The sequence below is a fragment of the Limulus polyphemus genome, unplaced genomic scaffold (genome assembly GCF_000517525.1).
Source record: "Limulus polyphemus unplaced genomic scaffold, Limulus_polyphemus-2.1.2 Scaffold2786, whole genome shotgun sequence".
In the NCBI taxonomy this organism is placed as follows: Eukaryota; Metazoa; Arthropoda; class Merostomata; order Xiphosura; family Limulidae; genus Limulus; species Limulus polyphemus.
The window spans coordinates 53,880-65,258 of NW_013668396.1; the positions used below are offsets into that span (position 1 = coordinate 53,880).

At 34.1% G+C, this 11,379-nt stretch overlaps 2 long non-coding RNA genes across 3 annotated transcripts in view; one reads left to right on the forward strand and one right to left on the reverse strand.

The window, feature by feature from the left end:
- The window catches only part of LOC111087873, a 97,883-nt gene that overhangs the window by 40,536 nt on the left and 45,968 nt on the right, over positions 1-11,379 (reverse strand). The window lies entirely within an intron of this gene.
- The window catches only part of LOC106467901, a 58,653-nt gene continuing 54,162 nt past the window's right edge, over positions 6,889-11,379 (forward strand). The window contains exon 1 of the long non-coding RNA XR_002612503.1: positions 6,889-6,966. This is a non-coding gene — a long non-coding RNA (uncharacterized LOC106467901). The remainder of the gene's footprint in view (positions 6,967-11,379) is intronic.

Sequence of the window (11,379 nt, forward strand, 5' to 3'; positions counted from 1 at the left end):
ATAATTTGGGAAAATGTGTGTTACAGTTGTCTAAGGATACTTAGTGCAAACTGAAGTTAAGTATAAAGTTACACAATGGGCTATCTGTGCTCTGCCAACCACGGGTATCGAAGACCGGTTTCTAGCGTTCTAAGTCCGCAGACATACCACTGTGCCATTGGGGGGAGGGGCAACTGACTAGTAGACATAAAATATTGAAAATTAGAGAAATTAGCGCAATATAAAAATATATGTGCTAAATATAGCTATGAATATTGACAGACCAGCGGAATCAAAATTCTTGTGAAGTTCACCATAACAGAATAGTCTGAGGAAGACCAAGTACAATGAATATTTAAAACGTTAAACAGGTTGATTTGAGAAAGTCCGTGTTCTTGTATCTGGAAAAGCCAGTACGTAGAACTGTATAAGAAAAATAACGTAACTTTTAACTCAACCCACAATACTTAATTGGCCGGGCGTAGCCGAATGGTTAGCGTGCTCGGACTGTTGATCCACGATTCTATCGTTCGCGTCCTACTAATGAAAAAAGACAAGAAAAAAAAGGAAGTCGCACTTAGAGCTTAGTTATGTCATAAGGATGACGGTTAAATTCCATTATTTTGTCCAACAAGATTAGCCTAAGAGTTGTCGTTTAATGATTGTGACTAATTGCTTTCGTTCTAGTCTATCAGTTCAAAACTAGAAACGGCTCGCTCAGATGGCCTTTGAGAAGACTTGCGTGCATATCAGAAATCAAACAAACATATAACATAAAGTTTCAAATGATACTTGTATGTTAGTTTTTACATTATCTGCTTCTCGGCACGGCGTAGCCTGAGCGATAGCGAGTCCGAACTGTGATTTCGAGGGTTAACAGATCGCGTCTTATTGAGAGAAAAAAGAAAAATTAAACACGTGTTCCGCACAATGAAACCTCAGTATTCAAATTTGCAATGGGTGCTTTTGACCATTTGCGCTTGTAAATTTTTGCGAAAATTTTGAAACAACAAAAAAAAAATCATTTCATTATTACATACTGCATACATATGTCATATCCGTTATACATTACATATATCTTTAATTCACTATAATTTTTTTAAAAATTCTGAATTGTAAACTTAACATTTATATTTGATAATTTGTAATTTTGTTAAACCTTAGGTTGTTAACACACCATTTTACGAATAGTTTTTGCTTATACTTACAGCTTCTTTTAGTAAAATAAGCCCACCAGTGGCACAGCGGTATGTCTGCGGACTTACAACGCTAGAATCCGAGTTTCGATACCCGTGATAGGCAGAGCACTGATAGCCCATTGTGTAACTTTGTGCTTAATTACAAACAAACAAGTCTTTTGGTAAATATAACGCTGTCACTCATGAAATATCTTAGTTAAATTTTTCTTATTTACATGCTTTAAAGTATGTAAATATTTTAACTTTTTTCTCTAATCACGATGATGAAGCTTCTGATGTAATGTATGTTCATCATGTTCCACATTGTAGGACAATAATATATATTCATTATGTTACACATCGTTAGGCAATAATATATATATTCATTATGTTACACATTGTAAGGCAATAATATATATATTCATTATGTTACACATTGTAAGGCAATAATATATATTCATTATGTTACACATTGTAAGGCAATAATATATATATTCATTATGTTACACATTGTAAGGCAATAATATATATTCATTATGTTACACATTGTAAGGCAATAATATATATTCCTTATGTTACACATTGTAAGGCAATAATATATATTCATTATGTTACACATTGTAAGGCAATAATATATATATTCATTATGTTACACATTGTAAGGCAATAATATATATATTCATTATATTACACATTGTAAGGCAATAATATATATTCATTATGTTCCACATTGTAAGGCAATAATATGTATATTCATTATGTTACACATTGTAAGGCAATAATATATATTCATTACGTTACATATTGTAAGGCAATAATATATATTCATTATGTTACATATTGTAAAGTAATGACATATATATTCATTACGTTTCACATTGTAAGATAATTATACATATTTATTACGTTTCACATTGTAAGATAATTATATACATTCATTAAGTACCACATTGTAAGATAATTATATATATTCATTACGTTTCACATTGTAAGATAATTATATATATTCATTAAGTACCACATTGTAAGATAATTATATATATTTATTACGTTTCACATCGCAAAATAACATCTGTTTATCATACTTATTTTGTACTTGCCGAACATGACACTACATTCACTGACAAGATACAAGAAAACGTATTTTTGAGCTCTATTTGATGTTGAAATTACTGGATTAGTTTTCAGAATTCAAGATATTATTTATAAAACTATCTAACGAAATCAATATTTCTGTGTTTAGACGTGCGATATTTTCAAACAGATTTGATGATATGTTACTACTTTAAATGTTTCACGTGGCTCGTCTTTCTCCATATAGAAAGTTGAATTAGGAGTCTTATTGATTCAAATCGATTTTACCTGTTATAACTGTTTTGTATGCGTATGTTTAAAATAGATCAATCATCGATCAGTTATTTTCGAATTAAAACATGAATCTGTGTTCAACCATTATTTTATCTTTCTGATTCTTAACTGATCTGAGATGTTGTGGTATAAGAAGTGGATTCCTTTATATTAGAAAATACTCCAGTGCCGATGTTTACATATAAATTAGGACTAACCTACTACAGTTATAAACTATTTCCGTGTAATATAAGACTTCATTCTCAAACTGAAGCTGAATAAGCATTGTTTGTTTGTTTGTTTTTGAATTTCGCGCAAAGCTACACGAGGGCTATCTGCGCTAGCTGTCAATAATTTAGCACTGTAAGACTAGTGGGAAGGCAGCTAGTCATCACCACCCACCGCCAACTCTTGGGCTACTCTTTTACCAACGAATAGTGGGATTGACCGTCACATTATAACGCCCCCACGGCTGAAAGGGATGAGGATTCGAACCCGCGACCCTCAGATTGCAAGTCGAGCACCCTAACCACTTGGCCATGCCGGGCTCTGAATAAATAATAGAAACGAGAAAACAAAATAAAACACATTTATATAGATTTTAATGGGAAAATTATATTTGTATTGGTTTGTTTGTTTTTAATTATGCACAAAGCTACACAAGGGCTATCTGTACTCTGCCCACCACGGGTATCGAAACCCGGTTTCTAGCGTTGTAAGTCCGTAGACATGCCGCTGTGCCACTGGGGGCATTTGTATTGGTAATATCACGCGTATCGTAAACCTGCATAGATGCGTGTAAGGTTTTGTTCTGTTTTGCATGACCGATTAGCTGCATAATGAGACAGTTCTGAAAAAAATACCTGGTGCGGAGAATACCATGCTTATATGTGTACATAAACTGACGTCATTCTTTAATTACATTCTCAGATATAGCTAGCAACTTTAGGATGCTCCTGTCAAGGTTAGATTGTCTGTCACGTCACGGTGGTATTACTATTTTTCGATATAAAGACACGGCAGTGTTAATTGCATTCTTTATTCTTCACATCTTCAATTGTGCCCGTCAAACTGAGTGACGGTTGTTCTAGTTAGAGGTAATTTGTGTCGCAGTGATATTACAGAAACATGGTAATATTACGTGTGTGTTCTCCTGTAGACAGATCGCAAGTTACTTCTTTAAGCTCAGAACTTATTGTAGGGTAAATTTAAAGGTAATAGCTACTAGTAGTTTGAGCCTACTACTTGTCACGCAGATGAAGTCAAGCCTCCTGCCAAGCCGAGAGATTTGGTGGATCTTCGGAAGGATTCGTGAACACGTGTTTCTAGTTGTCGTTGTCACGGTTCAAAACTCGTGGCAGGCAGTTTTAGGCAAGCGAATATTCACCGGGAGGTAGTGGTAACGGTTAGATGTGCCTTGGAATCCATTAATCACAACAAACAAAAGGGGAAAAGCTAAGAGTATAGAAGGCTCTATACTTTGCAGTGCAACAAAAATAAATCATGATTAGAGTTGGTGAATTCTAATTCATAAATAACTTCATCTATGCAATGCTCTGTCAAGCAACAAACAATAGGCGAATGGAATGCTTAGGGTAAGTTATAGGATCTTTCAAGGCTTAGCGAAATTAAAAGCCTGAAAACGACAGATGAGGTTTCAAACTTCTATAACACACAAACATACACAGCAGTATATATCGCTGTCAGTAAATCACCAAGAAGTTTACACATATTATTCTGAATACGAGGTTTCTCAGCAAAAAACATCCAACGAAAAGTCTAGGATAATTACCGTATTAATATTAAAAAACACATATTATGGAATGGGGAAAAAATATTATAGATAGTTAATATTCTACATTCTGAACAGCAGAACAGTTTTCAAAACCCGAGAGAAATAGAAGTGTAGCGACATAACACTTAGTCTGCGAGTCAGGGGAGACATATTTGGTGGGCTAATTCCCAAACAAAGCTTTCTATCTGGTGCTCTATCTCTCCCTTTACACTTCTAAATAAAAATTTGAACTCCTTGTGTTATCTGGAATTTGATTTTTCCATCAGCGTAGTTAAATTCGTCATAGTTTTAAAGCTGACCACATAGTGGGATTTGACCGTCATTCTTATATCACACCCTAGGTCCAAAGTTTGCGATAACTGACCGAGAACCATGAATCCTCTGATTTACACTAACAATTAAACACTTCCGGCCACGATCGTCAAATATATAGATGGATAGAAAGACAGTTGAAATATAAATTATTTTGTATCTTGGTTGTAAAGCTGCACAGTGAGCTATCTGCGTACAGACCCACCAGAGGGATCGAGCTCCGGATTTTAGTGTAATAAATGTTATCGCTGAGCCACCGAGTGGTTGATAGATAGGTAGATGGATAGATTTTTCGCAACGTTCCTTCAAACGTTTATTTAAAGGCAAAGGAAAAACATACTTTATACAATATTCCCACGACATATTAAAACCTGGCTAGAAACCTGTAAAATACTACTTTTGTGGACAACCATCATTAATTTGATACAAGTCAAGGTGACAGGTCTAGGCCTCCGAAAATTGATCAGGTAATCAGGTACATATTTCATTCAGTATAAACGATCCTAGAAACAGTACGTGATTTGGTGGTTTTCATTATACTGAACGGTTGTGTTCATGATTACTACTTTTACATCAGAGTATTCCCTCAATTTACCCACATTTTGGCAAGGTAAACCTTACGTAAAGACTCTTGATAGGCAGGCCCCAAAATCTGTCTCAGCCCTTAAGGCGAAAGAAGTTTATATCCTTTTCCATTTTTTGGAAAGTCGAGGTTTTCGCGTGCTGCTTCCATCCCCCCGTTCTAGTTTACGTTTTCATGTAAACTATAATTATCCACCTGGTCGAATCTAGAAAAGTTAACAAAATTTTAAACTGATATCAGCCTCTTGTGACTGATCACTTATAATTGGTGCTTTAGCAAAGGAAAGACCTGATTCTTCTCTTCAAGAGCGAATTCCAAAAGATTGAAAACGAACAAGTAGTAAAGCCTAATTAATTGCTTCTGAACTGATTGGACGATAAAATTACTCTTTCTCGGTAGTTTTAATTGGGTAAAAGTGTTTTTGTTCTAAATTAAAGAGAAAGAATTATTTTGATCATAATTAAAGTTTGTTTATATCCTTACTTATATATTAAACAAATGAGTGTTTATATCCTTACTTATATATTAAACAAATGAGTGTTTATATCCTTACTTATATATTAAACAAATGAGTGTTTATATCCTTACTTATAGATTAAACAAATGAGTGTTTATATTCTTACTTATAGATTAAACAAATGAGTGTTTGTATTCTTACTTATAGATTAAACAAATGAGTGTTTATATCCTTACTTATAGATTAAACAAATGAGTGTTTATATCCTTACTTGTATATTAAACAAATGAGTGTTTATATCTTCACTTATAGATTAAATAAATGAGTGTTTTTCCATTATAAACTAACTTACTTGGCAAATGATACTTTAAATGTCTACTGTTTGTTTGTTTGTTTTTAATTTCGCGCAAAGCTACACGAGGGCTATCTGCGCTAGCCGTCCCTAATTTAGCAGTGTAAGACTAGAGGGAAGGCAGCTAGTCATCACCACTCTTGGGCTACTCTTTTACCAACGAATAGTGGGATTGACCGTCACATTATAACACCCCCACGGCTGAAAGGGCGAGCATGTTTGGTGTGACGGGGATTCGAACCCGCGACCCGCAGATTGCGCCCCAACCACCTGACAATACCAAGCCAGCTTGAAAATAGCTCCAAGGAATATACTGAAAGCTCACCAACAAAATTACAAGTATAGAACGTGGAGAAGGAAAACGGATGAGATCCCATCTTTTTTTATCATTAACTTACACAAGTTATTTATTCACGATCCATAAAAATAGACATACTAGTTTTAATTTACGATAATATGTTTTTACAACATACCTTTTTTGGCTGCATTAGACGTTTATTATTTTTTAACATGCTAAACTTTGCTCTTGGGATTTGAACATTGTTAATCAATTTATTATAAGCAGCAACGTCTAGACAGCAACCGAGTTCTATTATCTTCTTAGTTTTTTGTCTCGTTTTACTATTATTATTATTATTAATTCGCGGCTAATGTCTATTCTTGTTTTAGTCACTGTCATTTAAACTTGGGGATGGGTCATCTTCCGGTTTTCCATTTAAATTAGAGCAAAGATTCTCAAACTGTGGTACGTGTACACGACACAATTAATATAAAAATTATAAAATTTGTAATAAGCCCTATCTGAGCTTTCCACGTACATATACCTACTATTCTCCTCACTTATAGACTCACCCTCTACTTACATAGACTCGCCAGTATTTTATTCCCTTCAAATTGACAAAAACAGTTCCACGTGTTCTTTAATCGCGCCAGAAAAAACTATCACATCTTTCGCATTAATGGGTAAGTGATAAAAATATGAATTTTTGTTGCTAGGTTTTTTTATCTGTTTTTAAAAATTAGGCAGGCCTGGGTTTTTTTTTAATTAAACAAAAAAATGGTAAGCGAGCCTGATACGTCTGAGAACCAGAGGCAAGTTGTGATGTTCACTAGGGAAAAGGTAAACTTAAGCAGCTAAACACAAAACATTAGATCCTAAATATTATATATTTGAAATACCATCATTTCACTGAAATAAGTATATGGCGATTTGATGCAGTTGATACTAACGCTTGTATTGAACTAGGTATTAAACCTATATTTTATGAGTTTTCAGAACTCCTCTCGTTCGATTGGCCTGGCATGGCCAGGTGATAATGGCGCTCGACTCGAAATCTGCGGGTCGCGGATTCGAATCCCCGTCCCATCAAACATGCTCGCCCTTTCAGCCGTGGGGGCGTTATAAAGTAACGGTTAATCCCACTATTCGTTGATAAAAGAATAGCCCAAGAATTGGTGGTGGGTGGTGATGACTAGCTGCCTTCCCTCTATTCTTACTCTGCTAAATTAGGGACGGCTAGCGCGGATAGCCCTCGTGTAGCTTTGCGCGAAATTCAAAACAAACAAACCTCTCGTTCGATGAAAGTTAGGGGTAATTATTTTTACTAGTATGACAGTTTTTTGTTTGTTTTTACTTTGGTTAGTAATACAAGTGCAATGTATACATTCTGAGTATCGTCAAAACGAAACGTCATGAGGTTAAGAACACACACATATATATATAACTTATAAAATACGTTTTAATACAAATATTAAAATATTTTTTCTATAATTTAAAATTAAACTTACACACCGATGTTGAAGACCATTGCATTAGCAACAAAAGTGTTTAGAAATCACAAATAAGCTGTATAGTTTTAGCAATGGATATTTCAGATATGGGCGAGCTCGGCCTAGTGGCTATGACTATCGTGCCCGACTGTGGAGTTGAGGTCCTATGGTTCGCGTTCAGTTTCGCTAGAAACATTCGCGATTCGCACTCTACGGCTGTGTGTGCGTTATAAGAGACATTGGTAAACTCCTCTCTTCGGTCTGAGAAGATTAGCTCAAGAGTTGGCGGTGTGTGACGTTGACTAGCTGACTTCCCTCTAGTCTATCACTTCAAAATTAGGGACGGCTAGAACAAATGACTCTCTTGTAGCGCGAAATCCAACAAAACAAACAGTTTAGAATTAAAGAAAAATTTGTACTTGTTTCTGGACAACATGATAATATATATATATGTATATGTGTGTGAGAGATTATTTCCAGAAAGCTTATTATGGATTTGGGAATCAGCCATTGAAAGGAACACATTTCTTCCAGTATCGGATATGATGAATATATTATTCTTCGCAAAGTTTCTAATAATATAACACCCTATAATTTCAAAAACAATAACATATAAAATTGATTGTATCCTTGAGAAGAAATAAGTTTCTTTAAAATCATAAGGTATGACGATATAGTTACCTAATATTTAGACTGAGTTATCTGATGACGCATACATCTTAACACGGCAAATGACGTCATCTACAAAATACAGTAAGTGGTTGAGAAAATCAACCCACTAGGAATAAATATTCGCCAGTGGTAACCGAACTCCTTTCAACCATTATCAGAACATACCACGCAACTTAGGTTCACATTCCATTAATAACAGACGACTTCACCTCCAGTGTAAAATATATATAGAGAGACAGATAACGCTACTCCTATCATACACTACCAGCAATTGATACGTTTCTTTGACAATGTATGCAGGTTGCCTTAAAAACACATAATGGAAAGAGTATAGTAAAGTAAGCGAACTAAAAATACATGCGTACTTGCCAGTGGTAATGACATCAGCTACTACCAGAACTTATCGCATTACTAAAATAATACGTGTGGGCTACCATCACATCACTTCCAATAAATCTGAACTAAGCAGTTTTTCAATAAACACAGAATAAAAGAAGTTTGAAGCCAATGACAATTAAATGCTAATACTTCAATTATTTTCATGTCCATATATTACAATTATCCTGAAAACATCTGAAGAACTAAAATATAAACAGTTAAATAAAAAATATCGACGTAAGTTGCTGAATTGGAATTCAGTAATCTAGAGAAGCGTTCTAAGAGAAGTTTGGGAAAAAAATTGATTAACGTTGCAAATAAATCAGTAGAACATGCATAATAAAAATCAGGAAAAAAGTTATAAAACATAGTAGAACTGTAAGTAAGATTCTGAAAGATGAAACAGAAATAAAATTCAGAATCTAGCTGTAAAGTATCACTAAAATATAGACGTAGACGTAAAGAAGAAAGTTGTGTGAACAACAAAATATCAAAAGGTAAAGAAACACTATTAAGAAGATGGATAGTAGTAATTAAATAACTGAAATAATAAATAATGAAAATGTGAATGAAGAGTAAAAAGTAAGATAAATAAAGAACAAATTTTTGCAAAATAGAGCTATAAGAATTAATCGAAGAGACATGAAACATAAATACAGATGTATATATTAAAACAGACACATGAATAATTACTTGGTGTATCTCACGTGAAATACAACAAAAATAACAGTAACAGTGAGATAATGTTAACTGTCAGTGTTAATTTTGAATAACAACTATTTTGATAAAGAAACACGATAGTGTAGAAACGAAATTTTATATAAAATTTTAAACGACAAACTTTTATAAAACGTTATCAAAAATCAAAGAAATACTTTCGAAAACAAACAAAATTTAGATTATATAGGAGACAATGAAGCAAAAAAAAGCGATCTAAGTAAAAAACAAAAGAATATCTAAATAAAGAATCAAGCAAAGAACTAAACTTGAAAGCTGGTAAACCTATAAACATAAAACTTCAAAGAATTTTTAAAGGTTTTTTCCTGTTTCTTATCGTTACATATTAAATGTTGCTGTAGTAAGTTTTCGTTCTACATGTTTTGCTTGAATGATTTACACGTAATATTTACCAACTACTAACCAGATTGTGATATGATGCGAAAACACACATTGTTAATTTTGTAATATGTAGCAAAATACTTGTGCTCAGTCCTCGTATTTGACGTACTGTAAATGTTTAAGCTTCTCAACTTTCTTACGCTACACTTACATAATGAGTAGGTGCTTCTTGTACTACACTTACATAATGAGTAGGTGCTTTTTGTACTACACTTACATAATAAGTAGGTGCTTCTTGTACTACGCTCAAGTAATGAGTAGGTACTTCTTGTACTACGCTCAAGTAATGAGTAGGTACTTCTTGTACTACGCTAAAGTAATGAGTAGGTACTTCTTGTACTACACTTACATAATGAGTAGGTAATTCTTGTACTACACTCAAGTAATGAGTAGGTACTTCTTGTACTACTACAAGAAGTACCTACTCATTACTTGAGTCATTACGTAAGTGTAGTACAAGAAGTACCTACTCATTAGATGAGTGTAGTACAAGAAGTACCTACTCATTACTTGAGTGTAGTACAAGAAGTACCTACTGATTAGTTGAGTGTAGTACAAGAAGTACCTACTGATTACGTGAGTGTAGTACAAGAAGTACCTACGCATTACGTAAGTGTAGTACAAGAAGTACCTACTCATTAGATGAGTGTAGTACAAGAAGTACCTACTCATTACGTAAGTGTAGTACAAGAAGTACCTACTCATTAGTTGAGTGTAGTACAAGAAGTACCTACTGATTACTTGAGTGTAGTACAAGAAGTACCTACTGATTATGTAAGTGTAGTACAAGAAGTACCTACTCATTACTTGAGTGTAGTACAAGAAGTACCTACTCATTACGTAAGTGTAGTACAAGAAGTACCTACTCATTACTTGAGTGTAGTACAAGAAGTACCTACTGATTACTTGAGTGTAGTACAAGAAGTACCTACTCATTACTTGAGTATAGTACAAGAAGTACCTACTCATTACTTGAGTGTAGTACAAGAAGTACCTACTCATTACTTTAGCGTAGTACAAGAAGTACCAACTCATTACTTGAGCGTAGTACAAGAAGTACCTACTCATTACGTAAGTGTAGTACAAGAAGTACCTGCTCATTACTTGAGTGTAGTACAAGAAGTACCTACTGATTATGTAAGTGTAGTACAAGAAGCACCTCCTCATTATGTAAGTGTAAAAGTAGGTACTTCTTGTACTACACTCAAGTAATCAGTAGGTACTTCTTGTACTACACTCAACTAATGAGTAGGTACTTCTTGTACTACACTTACGTAATGAGTAGGTACCTCTTGTACTACACTTACATAATCAGTAGGTACTTCTTGTACTACACTCAAGTAATCAGTAGGTACTTCTTGTACTACACTCAAGTAATGAGTAGGTACTTCTTGTATTACACTTACATAATGAGGAGGTGCTTCTTGTACTCCACTT